Source organism: Pristis pectinata, chromosome 20 (assembly GCF_009764475.1).
Source record: "Pristis pectinata isolate sPriPec2 chromosome 20, sPriPec2.1.pri, whole genome shotgun sequence".
Lineage (NCBI taxonomy): Eukaryota > Metazoa > Chordata > Chondrichthyes > Rhinopristiformes > Pristidae > Pristis > Pristis pectinata.
The window spans coordinates 32117446-32141591 of NC_067424.1; the positions used below are offsets into that span (position 1 = coordinate 32117446).

The window sequence follows — 24146 nt, forward strand, 5'->3', positions numbered from 1 at the left end:
TCAGTCGGTTTCCAACGCACATTTGTTGCCACTCTGCAGTACTGAGGCACGCAGATCATCAAAGAAATAGGGTGTGTCTTGAGTAGAAAACCAGACCTTAGGTGGAGGATGAAGGGCTGCTCAGCTTGCTAAAAGGGTTATTCCTTACCGGAGCTCTTGGTGGGGAATCTATCGCTGAGGATGACCCTGTGGATGAATCGATCCCTGAGGATGGATCTTTGTTTTGGGGGTGACCACAGTCACTCCATTGCTTCTCCTCGATGTCCATCTCCTATGCCATCATCAAAAAAGTAGCGTGTCCATTCCTGTGCCTATTCTCCCACTTGGAGCAATGGTTCCCATTGAGGACTTTCACTAGCACAGGGAAAGTGGTTCTGCCTGGGTGATTTGTGAAGTTACAACAGTGCTGTGTTCAGCAACAGCCTTGGTCAATTTGCTTTTATTTTCTTCTCTCTTTGCTCCATCTATCTGCTGCTGTCTGTCAACTCCAACCCTTCTCCCCTCCCCTACCTGGCATAACCTGCCCATCATCTTTCATCTCTCCCCAGTCCACCAATCACCTCTGGCTCCTGTCTCACCACTCCCCCTCTTCTCTTTATACTGGCCATCTCCCCTCTCCATTCAGTCCTCTTACAGGGTTTCGACCTGAAACATCAACAATTCCTTTCCCCCCACAGCTGCTGCTCGACCTGCTGAGTTCCTCCAGCAGATTGTTTGCTGCTCCAGATTCCAGCATCTGCAGTCTCTTGTGTCTCCATTAGTTACAACCCTGTAGGTCCAGGAATTGCTCACACACACACACACACACACACACACACACACACACACACACACACACACACACACACACACACACACACACACACACACACACACACACACACACACACACACACACACACACAAAACTCCTTGCAAATTGTGATAGTAAAGAAAATACTTCCCTCTCAACCCTGGAATAAACTGCCATGAGGCGAGGACACATGTAAATGTACTTTATAACTTCCAGAATAATATATTTTGAATGTCTCAATAATTTTTTCGATGGGTTATTCACAGCAGTGTCTAACAGGTTAACCATAGTTTGTGCACCAGTCACAATGATTGGTTAATAATTTTAACACATTCAAGTTGCATTGGTAAGTAACTGCTTCAACAAATTGCTTGCATTTGTCTTCACCAATGCTTCATATTAAAACAAATGCTTTGAATGAGATAAGATATTTCCCCCCTGTGCCCCTCAACGAACTGGCAGATGTTGGAATTGACTGGAAACACATCTCAGCAAAATGTGGGCCACTTCTTTCAGGCTGACTCCAGATAGAAATGTTCTCGTTATATTGACTGACTGCTCTGGACTCTTCACCCTGCACACATCCTTCAGAGAAATGATCTTCCCACAAATAGTCATACAACACAGGAATGGGCCTTTCAGCCCACCATGTGCATGCCGACCTTTTTACTCACGTACACTAATCCCAATGCCCACATTAAGATCATATCATTCTATGCCTAGCCTATTCAGATGTCTGTCTAAATGCTTTGTAAATGTAGTAACTGTATCTGATTTCACCGCATCCTCTGGCAGCAACGTTAGTGAGAATGCATAGCCTGTCTGCTAAGGTGCCAAGTCTCTGGGTAACACCGTACCCCTGCCAACATGTGTCACTGACAACATTTGGTGATGCTGGGTTTATATAATGCCCTTGCTACCAGCCATTACGTGATGTGGCATCAAAACAAGCCCATCCTTATTCTGCCAAGGAGTCCAATCACATTCTAGTGAACAACATCTGTTTTCCATGCAGAAAAAGACCTGGGGAGTCCTCCTGACTCAACAGATTAATTCATCTCAGTTTACCCACACCTTCAAGCTCAGTAATGAAGGACATACGTAGATTTAAGGTGAGGGGGAAAAGATTTGAAAGGTACCTGAGGGGAAATATTTTCACATAGAGCATGGTGGGTATATGGAACAAGCTGTCAGGGGACACTCTGGAGGCGAGTACAATTACAATGTTTCAAAGACATTTAGACAGGTTCATGAATAGAAAGGGTTTAGAGGGATATGGGCCATACACGGGCAAATGGGACTGGCTCAGGTAGACAACTTGAATGGCAAGTGTGAGTTGGACCAAAGGGCCTGTTTCCATGCTGTATAACTCCATGGCTCTGTGATACTTCCCTGCTGAAGAGCCATTAATTCTACACAACTATTCACTATAAGTGCATGGAGTTGTATATGTTACATGTAAGGTTCCTCACAGTGTAACTATAGTTGCTGTATGGTCAGTGGACTAATGATTACTCAATATATGGAGTGCAGTAAACCTCCATTAATCCAGCAAGTTTGGGACTCTGGTGGTCAAGCAGATTTTATAGGCTATTGGATGTTACTCCTATTAATTGTCCAATACACATTTATTTCAATATGCGGCACAATAGTGTAGCGGTTAGCGCAATGCTTTTACAGCGCCAGTGACCAGGGTTCAATTCCCGCCACTGTCTGCAAGGAGTTTGTACGTTCTCTCCACGTCTGTGTGGGTTTCCTCCTACATTCAAAAGACGTACGGGTTAGGAGTTGTGGGCATGCTATGTTGGCACCGGAAGAGTGGCAACACTTGCAGGCTGCCCCGCAGCACCTTCTCAGTAATGTAAAAAGACACATTTCACTGTGTGTTTCGATGTACATGTGACTAATAAATATCTTATCTTATCATATTTTTTCCGATGTTACACAGGAGAATAATACATTTTCCAGTGAACCAGTAAGTTTAAAGGGAGCATGGGAAATAAGGACCCAGAAAGTTCCGTGGGAAACAGAACCAGGTGAGTTTAAAGGGAGTGTGGGAGGTGAGGCCCAGATGAGTTTAAAGGGAATGTGAGAACCAGGATCTCAATTTGTGAAAGGAAGTGTGGAAACAGGAACCAGGGCCCCAGTGAGTGAAAGGGAGGTGAATCAGAAACTGGTGAGTCAGATGCCAAACCATTGGGATTTCTGAATGTGGACGATCAGAGTTTTACTGTCCAGAGTTTCTATTTATTTAGTGAGGGAAAGAATACTTATTCCCTGTGTAGTTGCAGAGTTGTTGGCTATTCAGCAAAGCAAGAGTCACTCATGAGGCAACAGTACCAGTTCATGTTTGTTCAGTAGAATGTGGGTTAACATCAACATGGTGTTGGGTGACAATGGCTGATTACATCCAACCCTGAAGAGCTGTCCACAGGACTGAACAAGTCTAGAGGTTACTGCAAATCTCCAAAGAAAGTCATTATTCTTTAACTCTGCATCAGCTTCCCTCCCCCATCAGGGAATTAATGAACTGGAGGTCTACACTGACACAGCCTGCCTCCCCCACATTTCCTGTGCAGGATTTAAGCAGACATCTCAGAGCCACATTAATTACAAAAAAGTGCCCTCTCTCTAATCTGAAATCTCATCAACCATACAGATCCTCTTTTAGAGACGTGCATCATTTGGCTATGACAGGTTAAATTTAAAAAAAAGCTGATTACACCAGTAGATCAGGCCTGATATATGATCAAGAAATCATAGAAGCAGGGAGAGGTCATTCAGCCCCTTAAGTCTGTTCCACCAATTAGATCATTGTCAATCTGTCCGATGTGATGTGTCAGCCCTGATCCATTTCCCTCAGTTCCCTTGGTTTGCAAACAGCTATTAATAAGTCATGACAAGTTTCAATGGGCCCCGGCATTTGCAGCCTTTAGAGGCCGTGAATTTGAGACTTCCACCCCTGTATTGTGCAAAATAATGAAAGCATCAGATGGACAGGACGTCACAGTGAGAGAGACAGAATAATGTGAGTGCATCCTCAGCTTTTGACTGGGTTCGTATAAAAGCCAGGGCTTAACTTGTCAGTGGGCATGCATTGTCTAATTGATGCACGTCCAACAGTGGATTCTGGGACTCTCCAATATTTAAATCCTTTTTTCATCTGTCCAGTCCTGGAGACAAAACGATCCAGGATTTAAATCATTTTTTTTAAACCCAGCTGTCAAGAGATTAACAAAGAAAAAGCAGATTTGTTTTGTGCAGACTGACCTTTGACTCTCAAAGCTTTTTGTCTCTTTGTGGTATAAATTGTAAATAGCTGGGATTACGAGTGTGAAAGAAAACCTACAAATGTAATACAGTGGTTATCCAAAGGCTTTTATACTTTAAACAGGCTCTGTCATCAGCTGCAGGAGCTGAAACTGGAATCATCCATTGCTTTATCCGAACTCTGGGGTAAACTACTGACATGCACACGGAGATGTGGGGCTCGGCATCAGGAGTGCTAATCACGGAAAATTTGTCCCTTTGATTTTTTTTCCCACAAATGCATATCTGGAGTCTTCTCTGTTCTATCCTGATATTCCAGGAGGACTGACATTCTGCTGTGGAGGGCAATAGTATTGTGCTAGATTCAAGAGACCAGTGTGTGGCTGAAAGAACAAAGAAATAGGGTAGAATATCAGCTATGAACTACGAAGGTTGATAAACAAGATAAAGTTCCAGCATAAACTCAGCAGAGGTACAAAGGGAATTAACATAAACTAGGACAGACAAGGTGAAGGGTGCCAATATAAACTAGGTCAGACCAGCTGAAGAGTGTGATCATAAAACTGGGTCAGACCAGGTGAAGGGTGCCAATATAAACTGGGACAGACCGGGTGAGGAGTGTGATCATAAAACTGGGACAGACCGGATGAACTTAAAATGGTGGAGATTGTCAACATGAACACTGTTTTCATCTGTATCCCTCTTCACTGCTCTCAACTGTCCATAGCCTTTGAGGTTGACCTCAGCATCCTCCTCCAATGATGCTCCTCCATTATCCAACGGGGTGGGACTGTCGTGCTCCTGGGTTCATTCCAACTATTCAGCATAGCCAATGGTTTCCCCTTCCTCTCCTCCACAGTTATCTCTGGCGACCATCTGAAAGACGTGTCCTAGGCCCCTTCTTATTTCTGAACCATATACTGCCTTGAAAATGTCACGCAAAAACAAACCAGATCCCACAGTAAAGTGAAAGGTCGAGGCAACAGATCAGGGTAGTGAAATAGGTAATGACAGCCAGAGTGTGTCAGGAAGGGACAGAGCCTACATAAGGGAACATCTCCAACCTGACTCAGAATAAGAAATGGCAAGATTGATTTTTCTTCATCTAAATGTGCAAAGCATTCCTAACAAGATAGGTAAATTAATGACATAAATTGAAATAAATGGGTACGATCTAACAGCCATTACAGAGATATGGCTGCAAAGTGACCACATTTGGGAATTATATATTCCAGGATACTTAAGCTTTAGAACAGACCAGCAAAATAGAAACACAAGAGATTTTGCAGATCCTGGAATCTGGAGCAACACACACAAAATGCTGGAGGAACTCAACAGGTCAGGCAGCATCTATGGAGAATGTTTATTTCCCTCCATAGATGCTGCCTGACCTGCTGAGCAAAATAGAAAAGGATGTGCAGTATCCCTGATATTAATGATTGGGATAAAGACAGAAAGACTTTAATAAGATCATACAATAAAAATCACAAAGGACTTTAATCTACATAAATGCTGGGTAATATTATGGAGGAAGAATTCACAGAGTGTACGTAAAATGCTTTACTAGAATTTTGTTTAACTAGTATCAAAATAGAAGCTAGTTTAATAGTTTCCTCATTGTCATGGAGCCAATAAGGGAACAAACTATTTGAGATCTAGTGTTGTGCAATAGGCAAGGGTTAATTAATATAGTTAAGCAGATTTTAAGCAAGAGTCGTCGTGATATGGTATGAATTTTATATTAAAATTTTAAGTTATTTCGTACAATCCAAAATTAGGATCTTAAATATAAGCAAAGCAAATTATGAAGATGTCAGTTGCCTTTGGTAGATGGGAAAACTACATTAAAGTGTATGAAGTAAACATTGATTGACATTCGGAAAATGAAAACACAATGCACATAGTTTATGTCTTTGAGGCATAAAAACCCAAGAGGGAAAGTTGTTCAATAAATGAAGCTGAAGCTAGTATTAGATCAAAGAAAAGGTTTATATTGTTGTCAAAAAGAGCAGTTAGCCTGAAAAAAATTAAAGATCCATCAAAGAAGGGCCAAGGCATTGATGAGCAAAGAGAAAATAGAATACAAGAGTGAGCTAGCATAAAAACAGAACATAAGAGCTTCTATTGATATGTAAAGAGATGCAGATTAGTTAAAGTTAAAGAAACAGGAGAAATTATATTAGGAACTAAGGAAATGAAATAGAGATTAAACAAATATTTTGTGTCTATCTTTATGGAAGAAGATGCAACATATGTCCTGGAAATATTGAAGAACAACAGATCTAGAGTGAATGAGAAGGTGAAAGGAATTAGCCTTCATAGAGAAAAGTGTTGGAGAAATCAATGGAGCTAAAACCAGATTAAGTCAGCAGGACTTGCTAACCTGTATCCCAAGATCCCATGGTTATGAAAGAGATAGCATTGGGGATAGTGACGCACTGAATGTCATCTTCCAAAATTCCATGGTGGTAGGGAAATCCAGGAGCTCAACCCTAAGTGTGCATGTGCATAAGCTTCCTCTTCGTGCTACAATTCCATCACTGAGTTGGAGCAGAGGTAACAGTTTTCCATTCCTTCTGGAGATTAGCTCCACTGCACTAGAGAGCTTGTTGGAGGGGAGCTGAAGTACTGAAGAGAGAAAGATTAAAAAGAGGATTGGTGTGATGACATAACCTTGCTTGACCCCAGTTGGGGCTAGGATTGGGATGGTGATGGATCCATTGGTAAGGATCATGGCTGGAAGAAAACACCATAGGACTCATTGTCCACCTCAAAACCCAAAGAACTGGAGTCATCTTAAATCCCAAGGAACCATCTCAGAAGAGTTAAACAGAGTAAGGATGTTCATCTGAGGATTATTAAGGAAATATGACACCAAGCTTCGAGGGTGGATGATGAAACACTTGGCCAAAGAATCTAGATTTGAATAATATCCCAACAACGTTGTTGATTGGGGACACAAGAGACTGCAGATTCTGGGATCTAGAGCAACAAACAAATGGCTGAAGGAACTCAGCAGGTCAGGCAGCATCTGTGGAGGCAAAGGGATGGTTGACGTTTTGGGCCAAGACCCTGTATCTGGACTTGGAATGTAAAGGGAAGATAGCCAGTAATGAAGAGGTGAGAGGATGGTGTCAGAGAGCGGGTGGTGGGTGATAGAAGGAATCAAGTGAGGTGGGGGACGATGGCCAGATGGAGCCAAGTTGGACGAGGGGAGGGGGAAGGTACAGACAGAGGCTGGAGATGATGTGGAACCAGATAAAGGAGGGATGATGGGCAGATGTAGACAGGTGGGGGAGGGATAGTTAGGGTAGGCCAAGGGAAAGGAAACACAGGTGGATAGGTGTGTGGTTGACTGGTAGATGAAACCAGATGGGAGAGGGTAATGGATCCAGGTCATGGGGGAGGGGGGGCAGTGGAAAAGGTGAACAAAGGAAGAGACAACCTAGGAGTGGACACGTGGCAGTGGGAAAGGAACACGGGGGAGTGGACACGCAAGAAAAACTGCAGACGCTGGAAGTCTGGAGCAACACACAAAAAATGCTGGAGGAACTCAGCGTGTCAGGCAGCATCTATGGAGGGAAATGGACAGTCAATGTTTTGGGTCGAGACCCTCCAACAGGACTGGAAAGAAAGAGGGGAGATGGCCAGTATAAAATGGTGAGGGGAGGGAGTGGATCAAGAGCCGGTGGGTGATGTGGAGCCAGGCGAGGTGGGTAATTGGCAGCTGAGGGAGGGGGCAGAGTGGGAAAGATGTAAGAAGCTGGCAGGTGATAGGCAGAAGTGACAAAGGGCTGAAGAAGATGATATCTGATCGGAGAGGACAGTGGACCATGGAATAAAGGGGAGGAGGTGAGGAGGGGAACCAGCGGGTTGAAGGTGAGGGTGATGGCAGATTGAGGTGATGGGGCTGGTGGGATAAGGGAAAACAAAGGGGGGACAGAGGGGAGTAGTTACCGGAAGTTAGAGAATTCAATGTTCATGCCACCAGGCTGGAGACTGCCAAGGTGAAATATGAGGTGCTGTTCCTCTAATCCGTGTGTAGCCTCAAGTTGGCACAGTAGGGGAGGCTGTGGACAGACGTGTTGGTGTGGGACTGGGAAGTGAAATCAAAATGGCTGACCACTGGGAGATCCCGGCTGTTATGGCGAAGGTCCTCGACGAAGCAATCCCCCAATCTGCATCAGGAAACCCCGTTTACTGAAAAAAGAGGACATCATCGGAGACGGGGGAACTGAGAGAAGGGAACTGCATCCTTGTAAGTGACAGGGTGGGAAGAGGTGTAGTCGAGGTAACTGTGGGAATCGGTGGGTTTGTAGAAAACATCAGTGGATAATTTGTCTCCTGAGATGGAGACAGATCAAGAAAGGGGAGAGGGATGTCAGAGATGGACCAAGTAAATTTGAGGGCGGGGTGGAAGTTGACAGCAAAGTTGATGAAATTGGTGAGCTCTGCATGGGTGCAGGAAGCAGCACCAATGCAGTTGTCAATGTAGCGGAGAAAGAGTTGAGGAGCATTACCGTCAGCTTGGAACGTGGACTGTTCCACATAGCCAATGAAAAGGCAGGCGTAACTGGGGCCCATGTGAGTGCCCATGGCTACACCTTTGGTCTGGAGAAAGCGGGAGGAGCCAGAAAAGAAGTCGTTGAGGGTGAGCACCAGTTCTGCCAGATGGAGAAGAGTAGTGGTGGAGGGGCACTGGTTGGATCTGTTATCCAGAAAGAAGCGGAGAGCCCTGAGGCCTTTCTGATGGGGGATAAAAGTGTAGAGAGACTGGATGTCCATGGTGAAAATGAGGTGGGTGGGTCCAGGGAACTGAAAGTTGTTGAAGTGGTGGAGAGCATGCGAAGTGTCACGGACGTAGGAGGGAAGGGACTGAACCAAGGGGGATAAGGTGGAGTCAAGATACGAGGACACAAGTTCCGTGGGGCAGGAGCAGGCAGAAACAATAGTTCTAATGGGGGAATTTGGTTTGTGAACCTTGGGTAGGAGGTAGAAATGCAGGGCAGAGGAACAATGAGTATGGAGGCTGTGGAGAGGAGATCTCCGGAGATGATGAGGTTGGTGATTGTGCGGGAGATAGTGGCCTGATGCTTCTTTGTGGGGTCCTGGTTCAGGGATAGGTGGGAGGAGGTGTCCGAGAGCTGCTGTCTGGCCTCTACAAGGTAGAGGTCAGTCCGCCAGACTACGGCGGCACCGCCCTTTGTCTGCAGGTTTGATGGTGAGGTTGGAGTTGGTGCAGAGAGAGTGGAGGGCAGTGTGTTCAGAGGGGGTGAGGTTTTAGGTGAGGGGAGTGGTGAGGTCGAGATGGTTAATGTCCCATCGACAGTTAGAGATGAAAAGATCCAGAGCGGGCAGAAGGCCAGATCGGGGTGTCCAAGGCTTGAGGCGGGAGAACGGTACAGAGGTGGAGGCGATGGAAGAAGAGCTCGGCGTCACGGCGGGCGGGGAACTCGTTGAGGTGTGGGCACGGGGTGGGGGACGAAGTTAAGGCCTCTGCTGAGGACAGAACGTTCTGCCTCAGAGAGAGGAAGGTCGGAGGGGATAGTGAAGACACGACAGGGGTTGAAGCTGGGGTCAGGGGTGGGTAGAGGGGCCAGAGGAGGGTAGAGAGGTGGAGGGGAAGCGGGTTGCCCTGGGTAGCCTGCAACCCACCGGTATTTTCAAACCATTAGGTTGCAGGCTGTCCGAGTGGAATATGAGGTGCTGTTCTTCTAGCTTGTATTTAGCCTCACCATGGCAGTGGAGAAGGCTGAGGAAACTTGGTGGAATTGATGGACAATGGCAGTGAATTCCTAAGGCCGCCGAATTTGAGAATGAACCTCCACAATTCCTCTTGCTTAGTGGAGTCAAAGACTTTTGTGAGGCCTTGTACTGTGGTCATTGCTGCTCTCTACATTTTTCTTGGCTTTGACACTTGGTGAAGATCATGCCCGTTGCTCCATTATCTGGGCAGAATCCACAGCTCTTTGGACACTGGGAGGTGGCAGTTGAGGAGGATTTTTGTGACAACCTTATCTACTGTGTTTTACTATCTTACAAGGCACTATACAAGTTGGTATCCTGTTGTTGAACAGGCTGACGAACTCCCTTGTGGACTGAGGCAGAAGCTCATGAACTATGAAGATGATGCACACCAGAATGAACAAGGAAAGAGCAAGTAAAGTATGCCAAACTGATCTGGGCACAGGGATGAAGAATGTCTGCTTGAACTTTGGGAAGTTTGCTCTTTCCCCAAGGGGCATTAGGAATTTCCAGTTTATGTGAAAATACTTCACCAATGGATCAGCTGTGACTGGTGAAGGCATTCAGAAATCTATGGTATAAGTCAGCACTTTCGGAAGAGGTCGTTATCCTGGCAGCCGAAAGGATGTACATATCAGATCAGCTGTTTAATAAACTGCATCACTGAATGTACTGTCATCTTTACAGGAAGATGTGCAATTTATTGCTGTTGACAATAGTAACAAAAGATACAATATTTGGTTTCAAGGCCTGAAGCAGCACTTGCTGGCTCTCCCTGAAAACTTTCCAAATATGGGCATTCCCTGGAGTCCAAACCACACCAATTAAAGTCAAGTTGTGCTCTGATGTCCCCTTGTTGTTCTGTGTAAGTGATCCAGCTCTTTGGGAGGATCCTTTGTAATATGACTGTTCTCTCAGAGGAATACCCGAGACATGGATTACACTGAACTTCCAGAGCTAATGGCTGCTGATGCATTGATTTAGAACGTTCAAAGCCTTTTGTTCAATTTGACAAACCCCTTATCACCTGATGGACACACAGAGGCTTATACATGAGTAGAGAGCTTAGTGCACAGAAATTGTTGGGATGACAATGACATCCACTGAGATGACCTTTCGGGAGAACTGAGTATCCCCAGGATTTTTTCTTCTTATTTTAGTAGGAGAGAGAGTGTCAGTGTGAAACAGCCACAAATTAGAGTATCAGTCTGACCAAAACAGATGTGTACCTATGGGAAAGTCAAGGCAGCCTGACTCGATAGGAGATGGTGGGTCTAACACTGTAATAAACATATCCTGTACTGAAGTGAGGTCTGCACTCATACCAAATGACCAGTGTCACCTAATTAAAGGCCCCAATCAATTTAGCAGACCCTCAAACTCCAGCACGAATTGAAACCTGCTGAATTGTTTATTATGGAGACACAAGAGACTGCAGATGCTGGAACCTGGAGCAAAAAAAACAAAATATTGGAGGAACTCAATGGATCAGGCAGCATCTGTGGAGGGAAATGGACAGTCGATGATTCAGGTTGAGACCCTGCATTTGTTTATTATTGTCTTTTAGCCTTATAAAACAATGCTGGCTTTCAATCCAGATCAGTCTCTTGCAGGATCTGATCTGTATTACCATGGCTAGTGTCCATTAACTGGTATTTAACTAGACAGTATTTGGCAGGAGGGGTCCGTGTCCTGAGCATCTGCAGAAAATTAAGTGTGCCTGCTTCTGGAGTGATGGTTTAAATACACACACTTTGTACACCACTCATCCTAAACATGTTTAATGACTATTGGCTTTCCCCCTCTCCCCCATGTTAAAAGGGTACTGTAAGTACTAAACTTGTATACAACTGTTATTCACACAGTAATGCCTGGCATAGCAATTATAGCTGCTGCCTCACAGTTCCAGTGACCCAAGTTCGATCATGACCATGGGTGATGTCTGTGTGGAGTTTGCTTGTTCTCCCTGTGACCACAAGGGTTTCTGCTGGATGCTCCAGGTTCCTCCCACACCCAAAAAATGTGCCAGCGGGTTATTTGACCGCTGTATGTTACCCCTTAGGGTAGGTGAATGGCAAAAGAAGCAGTCAGGGATTTGAGGGGCATGTGTGAGCAGGAGCACAAGGAAATAACGAGGGGGGGAATGTCAGTTTTGGGAGTGGTCCCATGGGAGCTAGCATGGGCCTGATGGGCCATATGGCCTCCTTCTGTGCTGTAGTAAGAGTGACTTAACCTGACCTGAACACACTATTTGGTCTGTAAGGATTTTCTCTTGTTTACCTCCAGGCCTTACAAGGCAGAAAGGTCCAAAGACTCACCGTTGTATTGTTCCAACCCAGCCGCAGGAACAGATTCAGAACACTTGTGAGGTGAAACACTTGTTTCTGGGTTACTTAAAAGTGTCCTGCCTCATTTTCAGACAATCTCAGATGGATTGTACCTGAATGCCTAAGGCAGAATGATCAGCTACATGGAACAGAATATTGAAATATGTGAAATTTAAAGAGAAGAGGACAGTTAAAGGAGAACATCAGATAAAGTGACAAAAGCCTTTGGCAAACGGAGTATGGATAATGCTTTGTCAAGTCTGACTAGGAAACTAAACAGTGACAGACAAACCAGAAAGAAAAAAGAAATTCAACGTGCTGGAATGAGTCTGCATGTTAAAGTCAATGCAACAGCTTGTATTTATACAAATCTATTCAATATGGTAAAATGATCCTGGGAAGTGTAATCAAATAAAATTTGCCATTGAGCTATGTTTGGAAAGGTTGATGAAAGGCTGGGTTGGAGGTAGGCTTTCAGGAGGAAAGAGAGATGGAGGGAGGGAAGGATTTAAGGAGGGAATAGCCGAGCCAAGGGCCTGCAGAGAGGGGTGAAGGAGGATACAGAATTAGGGAGTGCGTGTGCATAAATTTTAAACACAAGCTTTTTCTGGACTGAGAGCCAATGCAGCATGAGCTAAAGGTCTTTCATTATAACTCGTGAGACAGGATATGGGCAGCAAAGGTTTGGATCAGTAGTTGAAGTTACCCATTTGATTGATGTCAGTGGTGGAGCTGGAGCTGTGCGAGATAGTATGAAGGGGTCCAGCTACCTAGGATGTACCATAGCACCATTTTCACAGCTCAACATTGTGGCTTCACTGTAAGAACATAGCATTGCCATAACTGAATGTGCCTTCACCATGCTGTGTTACAGCTATGGATATCCTTGCAATGGATGGTGTAGTTCTGAAGCTGCCAGTCTGCTGACCTAAACCTCAGGCAGAAAGGTTCTCACAGCCATCTTAATAGCTGGCCAGTGCAAGAAGGCTGGTGATATCTCAGTAAAGGTGGGTATAAATTACGTAGACTATCCTTCCATTATTTCTTATGTTACTCAGCATGGACTGCTGCGGAGGAATGCCTCTACATTCAGTTTGCTGCCAAGAATTTTGACACTATTAATTTCATTTTTCAACATATCAGCACTAATATTGCAGTGTCTACTCTTGCTCAGTCCTGTCCTGAACAAGCTTTGCCATTGACTTAATCCAACACCATAACCACTTTGATCACTTTGTACTAAAATGGACTTTTTTTTGTTCTGATTATGTTCTTTCTTATAAAATTGTGAATAACTTATGTCTAATTTATGTGTTTCTTGTAAATGCTGCTTATCTGATGCTATGTGCCTGTGACGCTGCTGCAAGTAAGTTTTTCATTGCACCTGTGCACACATGTACTTGTGCATCTGACAATGAACTTGACTTTGACTTTGACTGGAAAACTGGATGCAGTGGTCACCCTAAACTTCATGTTGAGGAAAGCCTGTGCAACAGTACATGAGGAGAATCTGGTATCACTGGTAAGAGGCTGAGTAACCAGAGGACAGTTCCAGGAATGTACTGCAGACACTGTGGGAAAGGAACACTACGGGTTCTGTGGGTTCGTTCCCGCTACAAAATGGTCCAAACCATATGGCAGAACACCTCATCACCGGATCTGACTAACAAGCACCGAGACCTGGCTTGGCTGGTGGTGAGAGGTGCACTCACATTCAGAGCTTTCCTCCACAGACAACATATCACCCCCAATGTACACTGCCCTCGGGACTGCCGTGGTGGGGAGGAGACGGTCATCCACCTCTTTGCAGACTGTGGATTTGCTAAGAGGGTGTGGAGATGGATGCAAAGGTCCGTGTCCCAGTTCATCCCCAGCAGCTGCGTGACAGAGGACTCTGATCTACGGGCTGTTCCCGGGGACACACACTGAGACAGACATCAAGTGGTGCTGGAATGTCATCAACTCAGTGAAGAACGCCCTTTGGTCTGCCCGAAACTTGTTGGTCTTCCAGCACAGCGAGATGTCCTTTGGGAATGCTGCTGACTGGCACATTCCAGGCTGCAGGAGTACGTGCTGAGGGACGAACTGAAGCTCGGTGCAGCAAATGCCAAGGCTCTGTGGGGAAGGACCACAGTCTAGGCTCCTTCCACTACTGCACATGGAAGGGCTGAGTTGGGTGGGAAATCCCCTTGAACAATGAAAGGTGTATCAGCTCAGGGAGTCATGTGAGTGGCAATGGTGCCATGTTTGTTTGTGTGTTTTTTTTCTCTTTAAGTTTTACATAACTGAATGTAACAACCATGAATGTTAAGGCTTTGTATTTTGCACTGTTTTCTCCCTTTGTATTTTTTTTATTACAAATAAAATTTGTTTTTGAAATTAAAAGAAATTCCAATGTATCCTTCACCGTCAGGTTTGACTACCTGAAGGTGCTGGGGATCTGGTTCAGAGGGGCTGAGGCACGTAACAAGAATTGGCTGGAGCGGATTGGGAAGGTAAAACAAAAATAGGGTTTGTGGAAATGGGGTTCTCTGTCAATAACTGGGAAGAACGTGGTCATCAGGTGTGATGTGCTATCAGGGCTGCTGTACTTGGCGCAGGTGTGGCCTGTTCCTCGCTCCTCTGCCTTGGCAATCACCTGTGATGTCTTCCAGTTTACTGGGGGGGGGGGTTGGGGGAGGAATCTGAGATGGAGCGAATCCAACAGGTCATGCTGCATGTCCCCTGAGAATGGGGGCAAAAGGGTACCCAATGTTGCCTCATCCTGATGACCATCTTTGTGTGTGGCTGTATCAGTCAGTGTGTAGATCCAAAGTACTTGGCACCGAGCGTCACTACGTGCTGAGGTTCTACCTGTTCCTGGTGTTGTGGAAGATAGGCCTGGTCTCTCTACCTCGCAATGACCCAATCAGCTGGACTTTGCCACACTTCCTGTCCTTTGTGGAAGAGTTCTTCCAAGTAAACACCTTTGACCACAAGTCCATCAGACAGTGGTCAGCGCGGAATGTACTTCAGACACTGCAGGACAGGGACACTATGGATTCTGTGGGTTTGTTCCTGGAGCAAAGGTCCAAGCCATCTGGCAGAGTGCGTCATCGCCAGTTCTGACCAACAAGCACCAAGACCTCGTTTGTTGCCCTCCCAGTCAGTGCTTTCCTCTACAGAGAACAATTTACCCCCCATGTCTGCTGCCCTCAGGACGGCTGCATGGGGAGGAGACAGTCACCCACCTCTTTGCGGACTATGGATTTGCTAAGAGGGTGTGGAGAAGGATGCAGGGGCCTGGTTCATCCCCAGCAGCTGCGTGACAGAGGACTCACCTGGGGACACACACCGAGACAGACGTCAAGTGCTGCTGAAAGGTCATCAACTCGGTGAACGACACCCTTTGGTCTGCCCGAAACTTGGTCTTCCAGCGTGACAAAATGTCCGTAAGGGAATGCTGCCGACTAGTACAGTCCCGGCTGCAGGAGTACATGCTGAGGGATGCACTGAAGCTCGGTGCAGCCAATGCAAAGGCTCTGTGGGGAAGGTCCACAGTCTGGGCTCCTTCCGTTACCTCACATGGAGGGGCAGAGGTGGGTGGGGAAGCCCCTCGAACAATAAAAGGGGGATCACCTCAGGGAGACACGTGAGTGGCAATGGTGCTGTTTGTTTGTGTGTCTTTCTCTTTAAAGTTTACACTACTGAATGTAACAACCATGAATGTTGGTTTCGTTTTTGCAATGCTCTTCCTTTGTATATATTTTTTTATTATGAATAAAAGTCTATTTTTGAAATAAAAAAAATTGTGAAATTACCCAGAGAGGTATTATGATCTTCAATGTATTACATAGGAGGATAGCGGAAGCTGATTCTTCATTGAAGAAAGATTTGGAGTGAGAATGAATGGTGATCTCTGCCAGCACAGGACACTGTTCCTTTGGTGGACTCTACAGATCTGTGATTCAATGTTGGGTAAAGACACTGCCCACCCAGTTTGGTGGCTTTAAGTGAAACTGCGCTGATCTAGCAAGAGCAAGGACCTGGGCAAACACTCTTCCTTACTCCAACCTATGCTGTATCTTTGTCTTGCTAAAATGACAGGCCAGCCTGCGAGTAGTGGCAGACTGGAGTTCACTGCATGTGAATGATTTCTGAAATGGGAACCAGGTTTCCTTCCTGCTCTCCCTCTTCCACCAAGTTAACAGGGCCTAGAGTTACACTGAGTCCAGGTAATGGCGGACTGCTGCTCTCTAGTGTAGCGGTTAGTATGATGCTATTACAGCGCCAACGACCCGGGTTCAATTCTGGCCACGGTCTGTAAGGAGTTTGTATGTTCTCACCCTGTCTGCGTGGGTTTCCTCCGGGTGCTCCGGTTTCCTCCCACGTTCCAAAGACGTACAGGTTAGGAAACTATGGGCATGCTATGTTGGTGCCGGAAGTGTGGCAACACTTGTGGGCTGCCACCAGAACACTCTATGCAAAAGATACATTTCACTGTGTGTTTTGATGTACACGTGACCAATAAAGAAATCTTATCTTATCTTATCCTAAAATCCCTCCACCTGCACTCCAGGGGAGAATATACGTGGCGGTGCATTTGAGAATGCTCAACAGTCACAGTGAGCAGAAGAGGATCCATGTTGTAACTGGGCTTTTAAACTAAAGGCACAAACACGGCCGTCTTAAAGGTGGATCTGCAGCCTGCAGTCTAAAGCACCGACTGCAGATGTATATGGCCCTGCTGGACATGCCGTCAGATTAAAGGACTTGATCTCCTGTGGCATTGTAAGGTTTCATTATCGTGGGTGTTACCAGGGCCAGCATTTCATCAAAGGGGAATTTGCATTTACACATTAACGCAGTGCTTGTGAAATGTATGGGCTGTTGTCATGTTAAAGCCACAAGACAGATTACAAGTACTGATAAGGTGAGGAAGGTCAATCAACACGTCTTAATTGATCCATTCAGCATTGACCCTACGGACCTCCCATTACTGCAGCTAATTGATTACAGGCTCTTTGACTTCACCAACCTATCTTCAATTGCCATGTGTAAAATCATCCTCAGACTAAAGAAACTTCTGTCATTAGACAAAAACCATTGTTATTTAATAGTTCGGAGGTGTATTTGCTTGTTCTAGTTAACTTGCACGTTAATATTCTGGATTATCCTTTCCCCATATCCTATACTATGTTAAATCTCTCTTCCAAGGTAGCACGGTGACACGGCTGGTAGAACAGCAGCCTCATCACACATGACACATGGGTTCAATCCTGACCTTGGGTGCTGACTGTGTGGAGTTTGTACCACCTCTCTGTGACTACATAGATTTCCTCCAGGTGCTCTTTTCTCCCTCATCCCAAGGATGTGTGGGTTGCGAGGTTAATTGGCCACTGTAGATTTCCTCCAGTATGTTGGTGGTGGTAGAAATGTGGGGAGAATAAAAAACTGGGATGAATATAGGATCAACGTAAATGGTTGATGGTCGGTATGGACTCAGTGGACAGAAAGAACCCGTTTCTATCTCTCTGTGACTCAGTCATCCACCCCTCCTGCCTCTCTCCTCCCATAACTTGGTGGGGACCAGGACTGGGGACCTGTTCAGGAAGCAGTCCTGCAACAGAAGTACAATGCTAGCTCATCAAAACAAAACTGCAGGTGCTGGAAATCTGAAATAAAAACAGGAATTGCTGGACACACTCAGCATCATAGTCATAGGCTAATACAGTGCAAAAACAGGCTCTATGGTCAACCTGAAAAACACTATGATGCTGGAGGAACAAGCAGGCCAGGCAGCATCTGTGGAGAAAAGCAGGCAGTCAACGTTTTGGGTCAGGATCCTTCTTCAGGACTGAAGATATATAAAGGGGAAGCCCAATATATAGGCAGGAAAAGCAGAGCAGTGATAGGTGGACAAAAGAGGGGAGGTGGCGGGGTGGGCACAGGGAGGTGATAGGGAGATGCAGGTAAGAGGTAGTGATAGGCAGGTGCGGGGGAGGAGGGGAGAGCAGATCCACCAGGGGATGGTCAATGGTAAGGAGGTAAAAAGGTACACCACCACCCCCGGGTGGTGTAGAAGAATGAGAGTTAGGCTAGGAAAGGGAAGTAAAGAGACATGGTTGGGGGTGGGTGTTGGGGGGGGTGGTTTGTGGGGATTACTGAAATTGGGAGAATGCAAATGTCATTTTAATCTAGATTCCAGCAACTGCAGTCCTTTGTTTCTCTATGGTCAAACTATTAATGTTTCAGCTCAAAGCCCCTTCCTCGTTAACATTAACTGTGTGGATGGTACACAAGACAGTTTTTCACTGTACCTCGATATAGGTGACAATAACAAACAAACTTACCAATTTAACTGTGTTTCGCTTTGCCCAGATGCTGCCTGGCCTGCTGAGTGTTTCCAGTATTTTCTATTTTTATTACAATGTTAGTCCAGGTAGCCAAACCAAGTGAACAAGCAAAATAATTGAAATGCCCATCACATAAGATAAGATAAGATATCATTATGTACATCGAAACACACAGTGAAATGCAGCTTTGCGTAGAAAGTTCTGGGGGCAGCCCACAAGTGTCACCACTCTTCTGGCGCCAACATAGCATGCCCACAACTTCCTAACCCATTCGTCTTTGGAACGTGGGAGGAAACCGGAGCACCCAGAGGAAACCCACACAGTCACGTGAAGAACGTACAGACAGCGGCTGGAATTGAACCCAGGTCGCTGGCGCTGATTGGCAATGATCATTAAACAGAAACTGAGGGTTTTATTTTTGCAGGGAGAATGAATGCAGGGTTTACCAAGGGCCACAAGAATTCAATTGCCCAATTTACAACAGGAGATTAAAGTGAGCATAATCATTTGCAAGTCTTTAGTACAGACATTCCAATGCAGCAATGGTGTGGTAGCTTGCTGGATGTGAATTATAAGGATCTGAAGCAATTGTAAAAACTGCAATATATGACCTGCCAAAATCAGCAAAAAAAGTAATGACCAAGGATTAAATTTACACTTTTACTGAGAATCATGACTCAGCTGCTGACACATGAGACTTATTAGGTGAAAATGAATGCCATGTCACAATCTTTCCGATTTGGCTGTTGTCAATACTTTCTAACAACCCAGTTGAATGTTGATTACACACTGGGCTGAACAAAAAGGACATTTAGCTTTGATAATTATTATCATATGAAGGACAGTTGTAGATAATCATGGTACACAGAGGATAAAACATACAAGGCAAAGTATTCCTTGAAATTTTGATATCAAAATTCTATAGTGCACGCGGGGTGCAGGGGGAGGGGTGTGCCACAGAGGCACAGCAATAAATGCAGCTGCCTCATTGCCTTGGTGATCTAATCCTGACCTTGGGTCTTGTCTGTGTGGAGTTTGCACGTTCTCCCTGTGACTGCGTGGGTTTCCCTTGGGTGGTCTGGCTTCCTCCCACATCCCAAAGACATGCAGATTGCTAAATTAATTGGCCACTCTAAGTTGCCCCCAGTGTAGGTGGGTGGAGGGTTAATGGATGAGTGATAGAGAATAGTTACAGAGAAATAGTGGGGAATAGTATGGATAGGAATGATCCTGAGAGCCTGCATAGGCTTGATGAGCCAAGTGGATTCTTCTATGTAGAACATAGAACATAGAACACTGCAGCACAGTACAGGCCCTTCGGCCCACAATGTTGTGCCGACATTTTATCCTGCTCTAAGATCTACCTAACTCTTCCCTCCCACATAGCCCCCTATTTTTCTATCATTCATGTGTCTAATGTATCTGCCCCCACAACCTCTGCCGGCAGTGCGTTTCAGGCACCCACCACTCTGTGTAAAAAAAACTTACCCCTGACATCCCCCTTATACCTTCCTCCAATCACCTTAAGATTATGTCATAGGGAAATTAAGTAATACAAGGAAAGTATTAGTGAATAGGCCCACACATCAAAGGTCTATCTTTTGGGCACCCTGCCATTATTGGGGAGCTGGGTAGGTAGGGGTTGGTATTTGGGGATGGGGGATATCAGTAGTTGGTAGGGGATGGGCAGTTGGAAAGCGGGCAGTACTTGAGGGGGCAGGGAAAGATTATGAGTTTGCAGGGTGTGATAGGGGTGTCCTTGGGGGTGGGGGTATGGGACAGGGGGTAGAAATTAAAGGAGATCCATGTTGGTAGTTTCCTTAAAGGGAACTTACCTGAAACAAGCCCGCAATACTAGACAGGGACCTGATCAGGCAGGTAACCTTGGTGTAACTCTGAAAAAGGCCTCACACACATCATGAAGATGTGTTTCTGCACACGTGACCCGTGGCCAGTATGGTCCAGCATCCCTGGAGGAATTTTTTTTTCAGAAGTAAAGTTTATTCATAATAAAAAAATATATAAAAGAAGAAACAGTGCAAAACTTTGACGTTCATGGTCAATACATTCAGTAGTATTAACTTTTTTTTTAAAGCATCTTTGCCACTCATGTGGCCCCCTGGGGTGATGCATTCTTTCAGTGTTTGAGGGTCTTCCCCACCCACCTCTGCCCCTCCATGTCCTGTAGCAGAAGGAGCCCAGACTATGGTCTTTCCCCACAGAGCCTTAGCATTGGCTGCCCCGAGCTTCAGTGCATCCCTCAGCATGTACTCTTGCAGCCGAGACTGTTCCAGTCGGCAACATTCCCCTACGGACACCTCACTGTGCTGGGAGACCAACAAGTTTCGGGCAGACCAAAGGGCGTCGTTCACCGAGTTGATGACCTTCCAGCAGCACTTGATGTCTGTCTCAGTGTGTGTCCCCAGGAACAGCCCATAGATCAGTGAGCCCTCTGTCACGCAGCTGCTGGGAATGAACCAGGACACAGACCCTTGCATCCGTCTCCACACCCTCTGAGCAAATCCACAGTCTGGATCCACAGAGGTCCCAGACGTGAGGCCGAGGTGTGCGTTACTTGCTGTTGGATGCCATTGTCTATGTCTGGGCTCGACCCACATGTATTCACATTAGAACTCAGAAGGAAGATTGCAGACTCACAGGTAGTCTCCAAACTTCCATTACTTTTCACTTTTTACTGAAACAAAATCACAAAATCTACGCAATCTAAACTCAGGACAAGAGTCCATGATTCTCTGCAATGCACACAAAGTCTGCCAATTCTTACATTACAACTTTCTTAAGACTTGACGTCATTGGTTATAATGAGCTTGAGATGTTCTGGATCATACAGGGCTTCTCTGTAATCCTTTTCTTTCAACATTTTACGGAGGCTGCCTTTTGCTCAGCAGAGAGGGCAGATTGTTCATTAATTGTACAGGGTGGGTATTTCCGGAGAATGAAGCCTGTGATTGCTCACTGGAACATCTGTGAGATGTTGTTTTTTCAAGCAACATAATAAGTCTGAGTTTGCCAAATTAATGTCACTAATTGGTGGATGGAGGAAGCGGTCAGAGCAAATGGGACCTGGTGTGTGAACCAGCAGTCACTCGGGTCCTCTCCCCAAGTGTCCCATGACCTTCTTTATTGGGGATAGTAGACAGAAGGGCTGATTTACGAAGCACTCGCTTCCAGTGAATGTCACTTGCTTGTAGCACTGATTGGTAGATCACAAGAACACTGCGCAGAGTTTTCCACAATAAATCATGGGCAGACCAGCTGTATCTTATACGTCTGGGTAGGGGGCAAGGCTACTCACTAGATTCTTTTAATCAGAGAGTCTACATCAACCTATCCCACCCATGACACAGTGGCTTCTGTCTCTGTGGACGCTGCCTGTCCTACTGAGTATTTCCAGAAGTTGCTATTCTTATTCCAGGTCTACATGACCCTCTAAATTACAGTGAAGCACTTTGATTCATCAGAACTTCACCATTTTTTTCAAATAAAAAGTGTTGACGAATTGTGAGAGTGTTACACTCGGTGAAAATGTCCATTACGAAATGTCCATTCTTTCTTCTGCCATCAGGGATTAGGTTCCGTTCTTCCTGACTTTCCTGCCTTTGATCCCACCTTCAAGCCCACACTCCTCCCACCCCAAGTGCCTGCTCAGTCACTGCCTGGGCAAGTGCTCAGTGCTGCCTTATTGAGTGAGGAGAGCTCCGTAAACATTGTCGACTTGCATGTTCAGAGGGTAGCTATAGTGGCCCTGACACTGACACTCCTCACTGTAAAACAACACAAATTCAGGGCATAATTCTACTTGCCCACTCAAATTCCAGGAACAGTCTTTGCCTTGTTTTACACACAAGTTTTGGCCATTTGATGCCAAAGACGGCAGTGATTGAGGAGAATATTCAGCCATGATTCCTGCTCCTTCACCTGTCTGATACTCAGTGACCTTTACTGCAAAGTCTGTAGGTCAATCTAACCTCAGATTTGCTTATTATGCCTAATAAAGGTCTTTGACCTGAAACAGTTAATGCCTAGCCTGCTGAGAGTTTCCAGCATTTTCTGTTTTTATTTCAGATTCTCAACATCAGCCTTTTTAAATTTTCATTTGATTATTTTGGAATAGTACACTGGCTGGGAACAAATAAATAATTTCTGGAGCTGGCTGCTCCCAAGGACATCCCCTTCCCTCTACCCACCCATCCTTCAGTCCAGTAAAATACAGACATCTTCGCCAGTGGTTCCACATTCACCTGGAGTAGGTGATCATGGCCTTGAAGGGCTCAAGTTTTAATCCAACCCCACTGTTGGCACTTGCTCTCTGGACTCACCCATGGTGCAGGATGAACTGCTTAAGGACTGAACTCCCAGCGTGGCACAGCTCCTTGGGAAAGGAGGATGAAATTTGGGAAAGGGGAGAAAAGTCCAGCAGAAGGACACTGCTGATGATGACAAGCAGGCATGACCACTATCTAAACCCTGAAATGCGTGTCCATCTCACCCAAAAGACTCTCTGAATCTCCGCTGGTTAGAGCAGAGAGTGGCTGAGCCAAGCAGGATATTAACTGATCTCATCAGAAGCAGAGAAAGCTGTTCACCCCTTATACCTGTCTGCCATTCATGGCTGGTCTCTTACCTCAGCACCACTTTCCTGCAATAACCTCACATCCCTTAATTCCCTCAATATCCAAAAAGCCTATTGACCTTTGCTTTGAACTGAGCCTTCATAACCCTCTTGGGTAGCGAGTGCCAAAGACTGAATATCCTCTGTGTAAAGAAATTTCTTCTCATCTCCTTCCTGAGTGTCCAAACCCTTATTTTCAGACTATAGGCCCAGCCTACTTTGTGTCTTCTCATGTAACCAAACGGCCAAACCAGGAATGTCTGGTGAACCTTCACTGCACTTAATCTATTTCAAGTATATCCTAAGGGAGGGAGACCAGACCCGTACACAGTATTCCAGGTGTAGTCTCGTCAGGCTCTGTACAATCAGAGCAGGACACCTCTAGCCTTGTTCTCAAATCTTCTTGCCTCCCCAGTTGCTTGTAATACCGTACTAAACTTTCAGTGATTTGTGTACAAGGACACCCAGGTCCCTCTGAGCACCAACAGTTTTCAGTTTCTCATCACTTAAGAAATTCTCTGCTTTCTATTCTCTCCCTAGGGAGCTTTGAGCTCTGAAAATTGTCGCTAGCTGGTGTAGTCAGTGCTAACCCTTTGCATAGCCACTAGTATTTTCCTTTTTTCCATTGATCTTGCCTGACCCACCTTGGCTAGGATGTAAAACAGGGTCCATTTTAACTTCAGATTTAGATGACCTTCATTGCTTCAGCTTGCAGTTCCAGCAACCAGGGTTCAATTCCTGCTGCTGCCTGTAAGGAGTTTGTATGTTCTCCCTGTCTGCCTGCATGGGTTTCCTCCGGGTGATCTGGTTTCCTCCCACATTCCAAAGACATACAGGTTAGGAAGTTGTGGGCATGCTATGTCGGCGCCGGAAGTGTGGCAATACTTGCGGGCTGCTCCCAGAACACTCTACGCAGAAGATGTATTTCACTGTGTGTTTCAATGTATATGTGACTAATAAAGAAATCTTATCTTACTGTGTCTCTCCTCCCAGAAGAAGCAGGCAATTTCTCCAGGAAAATTCACTGACTCAGAAATATATTA

At 45.5% G+C, this 24146-nt stretch overlaps 1 protein-coding gene across 1 annotated transcript in view; it reads right to left on the bottom strand.

Annotated features, from left to right (window-relative positions):
- Positions 1 to 24146, bottom strand: part of LOC127581047 (ras association domain-containing protein 8-like) — a 73172-nt gene that overhangs the window by 47819 nt on the left and 1207 nt on the right. The window lies entirely within an intron of this gene.